The sequence below is a fragment of the Vulpes vulpes genome, chromosome 13, assembly GCF_048418805.1.
Source record: "Vulpes vulpes isolate BD-2025 chromosome 13, VulVul3, whole genome shotgun sequence".
NCBI classification, from domain to species: Eukaryota; Metazoa; Chordata; class Mammalia; order Carnivora; family Canidae; genus Vulpes; species Vulpes vulpes.
This window is the reverse complement of record NC_132792.1, coordinates 140710828-140718787: the sequence shown is the minus strand read 5'-3', so window position 1 is coordinate 140718787 and position 7960 is coordinate 140710828.

Here is a 7960-nt window from a genome sequence, read left to right as displayed (position 1 = left end):
TTCAGTTAGGGCAATGATGTATGAGTATGGTTTCTGCTGTTGCCCTACCCTTTCAAACCGGATGAATGGCGTGAAAGGGTAGGGCTCTGCGACTTGATGCCTGGAGGAAAAGGGAGACAATTTTTGTGTAAATGTAGACTTTTGCATAATGAACCGATATGCAAGCTTCCAAGTTGTGCAAGTTGTAACGGGTAGTATTTTGGAAACAAACATACAGGTATAATCAGCTACTAAGATACATAAGCAGAATATGTGGAAAATGTTTTTCTCCTAGAGGGCCTTGTGAGGGGCGTGGAAAGGAGCTTTTAAAATGAGGGAGACACTAAATCCTGTTGCCATGCAGGGCTGAAAAAGTAAACAATATACACACTCCCAAGGGCTTTTCTTTAGAGTCTCTACTGGAATGAGAACAGCAGGCATCACATCCAACTGTTGCCATGAAAAGCAGGAGAACTAATCCAAGCAGAGAAGATTCATGTCAACTGGGAGCTTGGCTGAAAGTTAAGGGAACACTATTATAAGCGGTAATATTTATTAGGTAGATGATATTTCCTCCCAGATAATTTTTAATAGTTTGGTTTCAAGTAATATGATTAAAAAAACCCATAAGTTTTTTTATTGGATTAGAAAACTATCTTCATCCAGTTGGGATATCCACTGCTCTTATGAATCATCTTAATATGACTGTACAAATCACCACATTGTGTAGAATTGGTGTTCAGGGTGTTATGGCCTAAATTGTGTTGCCTTCACATTCATATGTTGAAATCCTAACCCCTAGTACCTCAGAATGCGACTGTATTTAGAACTAGGACCATATAGAGGTAATTAAGGTAGAATTAGGTAATAGGGGTGGGCCCTAATCTAATATGACTAGTATTCTTATAAAAAAAAAAAGGAGATTAGGACACAGACATGTACATGCACAGAGGAAAGATCAGGGGAAGAACTCAGGGAAAAGGCAGCCATCTGCGAGCCAAAGAGAGAGGCCTCAGGAGAAACCAAACCTGCTGGCACCTTGATTTTAGAATTCCAACCTCCAGAACTGTGAGAAAATAAATTTGTGTTTAAGCTGCTCAGCATGTTACATTTTATTATGGCAGCCTTGGGGAATGAATGTACAGATATAAAATTTTTAAAAATGACCTAGCAAGTATGTTTGGATTTTTAAAAGAATAATAAAGCAATATGTCTGCTTTAAAGAATAAAATTCACAAATTCTGAAGTTGGCTGAAGATTCAGAGCTCCTCAATTTAAATAAGTGTCTCCCTGGCTAGACTGTAAACTCCTTCAAAAAAAGGGGCTGAGCCATGTTCTTTTTTTCTGTGCATTCTCTGGGTGATAGTATAAATTAAGGTACTCCCTCTTGAACTTAGTTCTTTGATTTTTCATAGAGGGGAAGAAAGGGAATTCTGCAAACTATAAACCAAGAATCTTGCCCTCAATTTGAATCAGGAAACTAGAAAGAATTTATACAAAGATGATTAAAATTGAGCACGGTACACCACTAGTAATAAGGACTGTTAGCCTAATTAATCCCTCTTTGGGTAATTCATTCAATGACATTGAACATTACTGTTTAGCTCTTGAAAGACTCTCCACCTTTGACTTCTACAACATTGTTTTGATCTCTCATCCCTCCTTGACAAGAGTTTCTCTGTCTCCCTTCCTTGCTTTTCCTTTTCCAGCCGCCATCAAAGCTGTTGGAGTAACCATTACATTGAAAAGCATATTTGACATAATCAAAATGTAACTTCTGTTATTAAAATTTATTTATTTTTATTTTTTTATTTAAAATTTATTTTAATATTTTTTATTTTTATATTTATTTATTTATTTATTTATTTTTATTTAAAATTTATTTAAATTTAAAATTTATTTATTACTCTAAAATTTATTTGTAGGTCAGTCTTCCCTTATCCTGGGTGGGAATTGATGGTGCTTACACCCCTTTTCCACTACATCTTAGAATTTCAGAGACTTAGAAGCTAGGCAGGGATAGTGCTAGGACTCACATGCTCCTACTTGATTCATTCCACTGTTATCTTCGGTCAGGCTTTTCCACGTGCTGCCTACACTCTGAGATCAATCCTCATCGCCCGAGGCGTTGGGAGGAAAAAGAAGTTCCTATTGATCTGGATTTACAAGCCAATTTCAGTTTAGGTCATATGCCACATTTTTACGAACTCTAGACTGATATGTTGCTTTGAAGTATGGGAGCTGGGACTCTGGAAACTGCATTTCTCAGATTCCTTTGCTAGCTAGTTTCTTATCAGTTTCTATGAATGGGAAGTCTAGAGGAACATTAGAAGGCAATAGGTGGGAAGAAAGGAATTTCTTCTCCTTTTATTAATTGCCATCTCATCACTCCAGCAACTGGGGAAAGTGGCTCTAGCTTCCAGCTTCTTTCTGAACCCCCAACACTCCCTTCACTGTGTTCCTTACAAGAACCAATAGCTACCAAGATGTATTCCCTCAGTAGTTGGAGCTAACCATTGTTCTGCTTCATGTTACCTAGTGGGCCAGCCAGGATATGGTCAGCCACATCCTGAAAGTCCACACCCCAGTTGGAGATCTTCCCCCTACATCCTGGAGCACCAGGTCTACAAGATTTCCTCTTGTGAACTCCTGTGTTTCTACTCCTCACCCCTCTTTGCTTCTGCAGACCAAGAGTTTTTGTTCTTTCAGCCTTTCCATGCTTATGGGAAGAGTTCTCTGAGTGGGTTCCTTTCTGTCTTTGAAATATCCAATGTGGTTTCTGATTACTTTATTGGCCCCTGGGTTATACTGGGCACAGGGCCAATCACCAATTGCTGAAGCCAGAGAGTGACCACAGTTGGCCAAGCCTGGGACTTCTGTGGCTGAATACATGGTCTTTTATTAGAAAAAAACTGATTGGGAGGATGGCAGTAGTGGACAGCTGTGGGACAAAACCTATAGTTATTCTAGTAAAAAATAACCTTTTTCATGATAAATTAGGGAAAGGAAGAAGGAGAATAGTAACTGAAAAGTAGGGAGTGAGAGTAAGGGAAGAGTTCTGTTCTGAGATGGACATGCATGTTTAAACACTGGTGAGAAGGACTAATACACATGCAGAGGCAAAGGACCAAAGAAAGGAGAGATAATGGATGGTATGGGGCTCAAAGGAGAGTGGGAACTGAGATTGAAGCTAAGCCTTGAATAGGAGGTGGGGCACAACTGCTGAAATAGAAGTGAAGATCCAGGTGCAGAGACATTTTCTAGGTGCAGGAACTTGTGGGAGTTTACCGATACTGATCTCTCTCTTCTCTGTTAAGATGAAGGTAGGTCATTTTCAGGAAGGAAGGGGGAGATTGGGTCTATAGCAGAAGTTTGAAGAGAGAGGTGTAGAAAAGTCCTCTTCTAAAGGAGAGAGAAAGGTGGTCAGAGAAACACAATGTGGTTACTAGAAATACTGAAGCCACCTTTGAATTTAGTAATCATAAATTTGTAGGGGTATCAGCTTTCTCTCCTGTGTACCTCTTTTCTCTTTCTTTCTTCCTTTCTTTCTTTCTTTCTTTCTTTCTTTCTTTCTTTCTTTCTTTCTTTCTTTCTTTCTTTCTTTCTTCTTTCTTTCTTTCTTCTTTTCTTTCTTTTCTTTCATATATTTTTTATGGGAGTTCGATTTGCCAACATATAGCATAACACCCAGTGCTCATCCCATCAGGTGCCCCCCTCAGTGCCCATCACCCAGTAACCCCATCCCCCTGCCAATCCCCCTTTCTACCACCCCTTGTTCGTTTCCCAGAGTTAGGAGTCTCTCTTGTTGTCACCCTCACTGATATTTCCCACTCAGTTTGTCTCCTTTTTTTTTTTTTTAATTTTTTTTTTATTTTTTATTTATTTATGATAGTCACAGAGAGAGAGAGGCAGAGACACAGGCAGAGGGAGAAGCAGGCTCCATGCACCGGGAGCCCGACGTGGGATTCGATCCCGGGTCCCCAGGATCGCGCCCTGGGCCAAAGGCAGGCGCTAAACCACTGCGCCACCCAGGGATCCCCAGTTTGTCTCCTTTCCCCTTTATTCCCTTTCACTATTTTTTATATTCCCCGAATGAATGAGACCTTATAATGTTTGTCCTTCTCCTACTGACTTATTTCACTCAGCATAATACCCTCCAGTTCCATCCACGTAAGCAAATGGTGGGTATTTGTCATTCCTAATGGCTGAGTAATATTCCATGGTATACATAAACCACATCTTCTTCATCCATTCTTCTTTCGATGGACACCGAGGCTCCTTCCACAGTTTGGCTATTGTGGACATTGCTGCTAGAAACATCGGGGTGCAGGTGTCCTGGCGTTTCACTGCATCTGTATCTTTGGGGTAAATCCCCAGCAGTGCAATTACTGGGTCGTAGGGCAGGTCTATTTTTAACTCTTTGAGGAACCTCCACACAGTTTTCCAGAGTGGCTGCACCAGTTCACATTCCTACCAACAGTGCAAGAGGGTTCCCCTTTCTCCACATCCTCTTCAACATTTGTGGTTTCCTGCCTTGTTAATTTTCACGATTCTCACTGGTGTGAGGTGGTATCTCATTGTGGTTTTGATTTGTATTTCCCTGATGGCCAGTGATGCAGAGCATTTTCTCATGTGCATGTTGGCCATGTCTATGTCTTCCTCTGTGAGATTTGTTCATGTCTTTTGCCCATTTCATGATTGGATTGTTTGTTCTTTGCTGTTGAGTTTGATAAGTTCTTTATAGATCTTGGAAACTAGCCCTTTATCTGATATGTCATTTGCAAATATCTTCTCCCATTCTGTAGGTTGTCTTTTAGTTTTGTTGACTGTTTCTTTTGCTGTGCAGAAGCTTTTTATCCTGATTAAGTCCCAATAATTCATTTGTGCTTTTGTTTCCCTTGCCTTCATAGATGTGTCTTGCAAGAAGTTGCTGTGGCCAAGTTCAAAAAGGGTGTTGCCTGTGTTCTCCTCTAGGATTTTGATGGATTCTTGTCTCACATTTAGATCTTTCATCCATTTTGAGTTTATCTTTGTGTATGGTGTAAGAGAATGGTCTAGTTTCATTCTTCTGCATGTGGCTCTCCAATTTTCCCAGCACCATTTATTGAAGAGACTGTCCTTTTTCCAGTGGTTAGTCTTTCCTGCTTTGTCAAATATTAGTTGACCACAGAGTTGAGGGCCCATTTTTGGGTTCTCTATTCTGTTCCATTGATCTGTGTGTCTGCTTTGGTGCCAGTACCACACTGTCTTGATGACCACAGCTTTGTAGTACGACTTGAAATCTGGCATTGTGATGCCCCCGGCTCTGGTTTTCTTTTTCAATATTCCCCTGGGTATTAGGGGGTCTTTTCTGATTCCACATACATTTTAAGATTATTTGTTTCAACTTTCTGAAGAAAGTCCATGGTATTTTGGTAGGGATTTGTGTGCTTTTTTCATTTAAATTCTGGTATATGAGTATGAGGAGTAGGTGTACAGAAAGTATGAAAAAAGTGTAAAGTTAGTGTAGGGAAAATGTGAAGAAAGTGTAGAGAAAGTGGATATTTAGTTTCTTCCAAAAGGGGGGATGGAGAGGAACAAGAAAGTTGAGGTTTGGGCAAGAGAATTATTTAGGTGGCCAACCATTATATTTATTCTGGAAAAAGGAAGACAAAAGACAGAAGGGAGTGGAAGAAAAGGAGTACAGCAGAGATTCAAAAAACTGGAGAACCCAAAGAGTTCCAGGTACTCACAGAAGCAATCTTGAAGGATAGAAGGGATATGGTCACAGAGCACATGGACTTTAAGTGATAATTATGGAAGTGGGCCACTAAGGTAAAGGAAAATTTATTGAAGAAGAGAATGTCATGGAACCAAGAAATATTTATTTCTAATTGCTGGAATAAGAGCTTATGTATATGCTCAATGCTTTTTGCATCCAATATTAGTTTTCTCCTATTGTGAGCCTATTGAAAGCAGGGACTGTGTCTAAAATAATTTTTTTTCATCTAGAGCTTCACAAAACCTCTTTCCCATAGAATATTTTGCAAGAACAATATATTCTTTTCCACTATTTAAATTTTAATTCCAGTATACTGAACATACAGTGTTGTATTAGTTTCAGATGTACAATATAGTGAGTCAATGATTCTATACATTGGCTCAATGGTTGAGCATCTGCCTTTGGCTCAGAGTATAATCCTGGGGTCCTGGGATCTAGTCCCGCATTGGGGTCCTCACAGGGAGCTTGCTTCTCCCTCTGCCTCTATCTCTGTGTCTCTCATGACTAAACAAATAAAATATTAAAAAAAAACCAACTCTATACATTATTCAGTGCTCATCATAAGTGTATTCTTAATCCCCATCACCTATTTCACCCATCCCTCTACCCACCATATACACACAAACATAACGTTTATCCCTTCACCTATCAGTGGATACTTGGGCTGCTTCCATAGTTTGGCTATTATAAATAATGCTGCAATAAACATAGGGGTGTATCCTTTCAAATTAATGTTTTTGTGTTCTTTGGGTAAATACCCTGTAGTGTCATTACTATATCATAGGATAGTTCTATTTTTAATGTTTTGAGGAAACTCCATACCATTTTCCACAGTGGGTGCAACAGTTTGCATTCCCACCAACAGTGCATTGGGTCCCCCCACCCCCGCCTTTTTAAAGGAATTTATTTATTTAATTGACAGAGGGAGAGAGAGAATGGACAAGCAGGGAGAGCAGCAGAGGGAAAGGGAGAAGCAGGCTCTCCCCTGAGCAGGGAGCCTAATTTGGGGCTTGATGTGGGGCTCAATCCCAGGACCCTGGGATCATAACCTGAGCCAAAGGCAGACTCTTAACTGACTGAGACACCCAGGCACCCGTGAAGGTTCCTTTTGTCCACATCCCTGCCAATGCTTGTTTTTTGTTGTTGTTTTAATTTTAGCTATTCTGACAGGTATGAGGTGATATCGCATTGCAGTTTTGATTTGGATTTCTCTCATGATGAGTGATGCTGAGCATCGTTTCATGTGTTTTGTTGGTCATCTGTATGTCTTTTTTGGAGAAATGTCTATTCATGTCTTCTGCCCATTTTTTAATTGAATTGTTTGGGTTTTTGATGTTAAGTTGTGTAGGTTCTTTATATATTTTGGCTATTAACCCTTTATCAGATATGTCATTTGCAAATATCTTCTCCTATTCAGTAGGTTGTCTTTTAGTTTTGTTGATTGTTCCCTTCACTGTGCAGAAGCCTTTTATTTCAATATAATCTCAATGGTTTATTTTTGCTTTTGTTTCCCTTGCCACAGGAGACATATCTAGGAAAATGTGACTACAGCCGTGTCAGAGAAATTACTGCCTGTGCTCCCTTCTAGGATTTTTATGGTTTCAGGGCTCACATTTGCGTCTTTAATTTATTTTGAGCTTATTTTTATGTACGGTGTACGAAAGCGATCCAGTTTCCTTCTTTTGCATGTAGCTTTCCAGTTTTCCCAATACCATTTGTTGAAGAGACTTTTTCTCATTGCATATTCTTTTTATTTTCAGATTTTAAACCCATTTTATTATTTTTTATGTCTTTAGATATGGTTCCAATTTTATTTATTTTTATTTTTATTAGTTTCCGAGAAAGAGTTTAGTGATTCATCAGTTGCATGTATCAGCCAGTGCTCATTACATCAAGTGCCCTCCTTAATACCTATCACCCAGTTACCCCATCCTCCACCCATTTCCCTTCCAGCAACACCCCGTCTGTTTCTTTTTTTTTTTTTTAAGATTTTATTTATTTATTCATGAAGGACCCAAAGAGAGAGGCAGAAACACAGGCAGAGGAAGAAGCATCCTCCTGGTGGGGACCTGATGTGGGACTCGATCCCAGGACCCCATGATCATGACCTGAGCCAAAGGCAGATGCTCAACCACTGAGCCACCCAGGTGACCCCCTCAGTTTGTTTATAGTTAAGAGTCTCTTATGGTCTGTCTCACTCTCTGATTTCATCTTATTTAA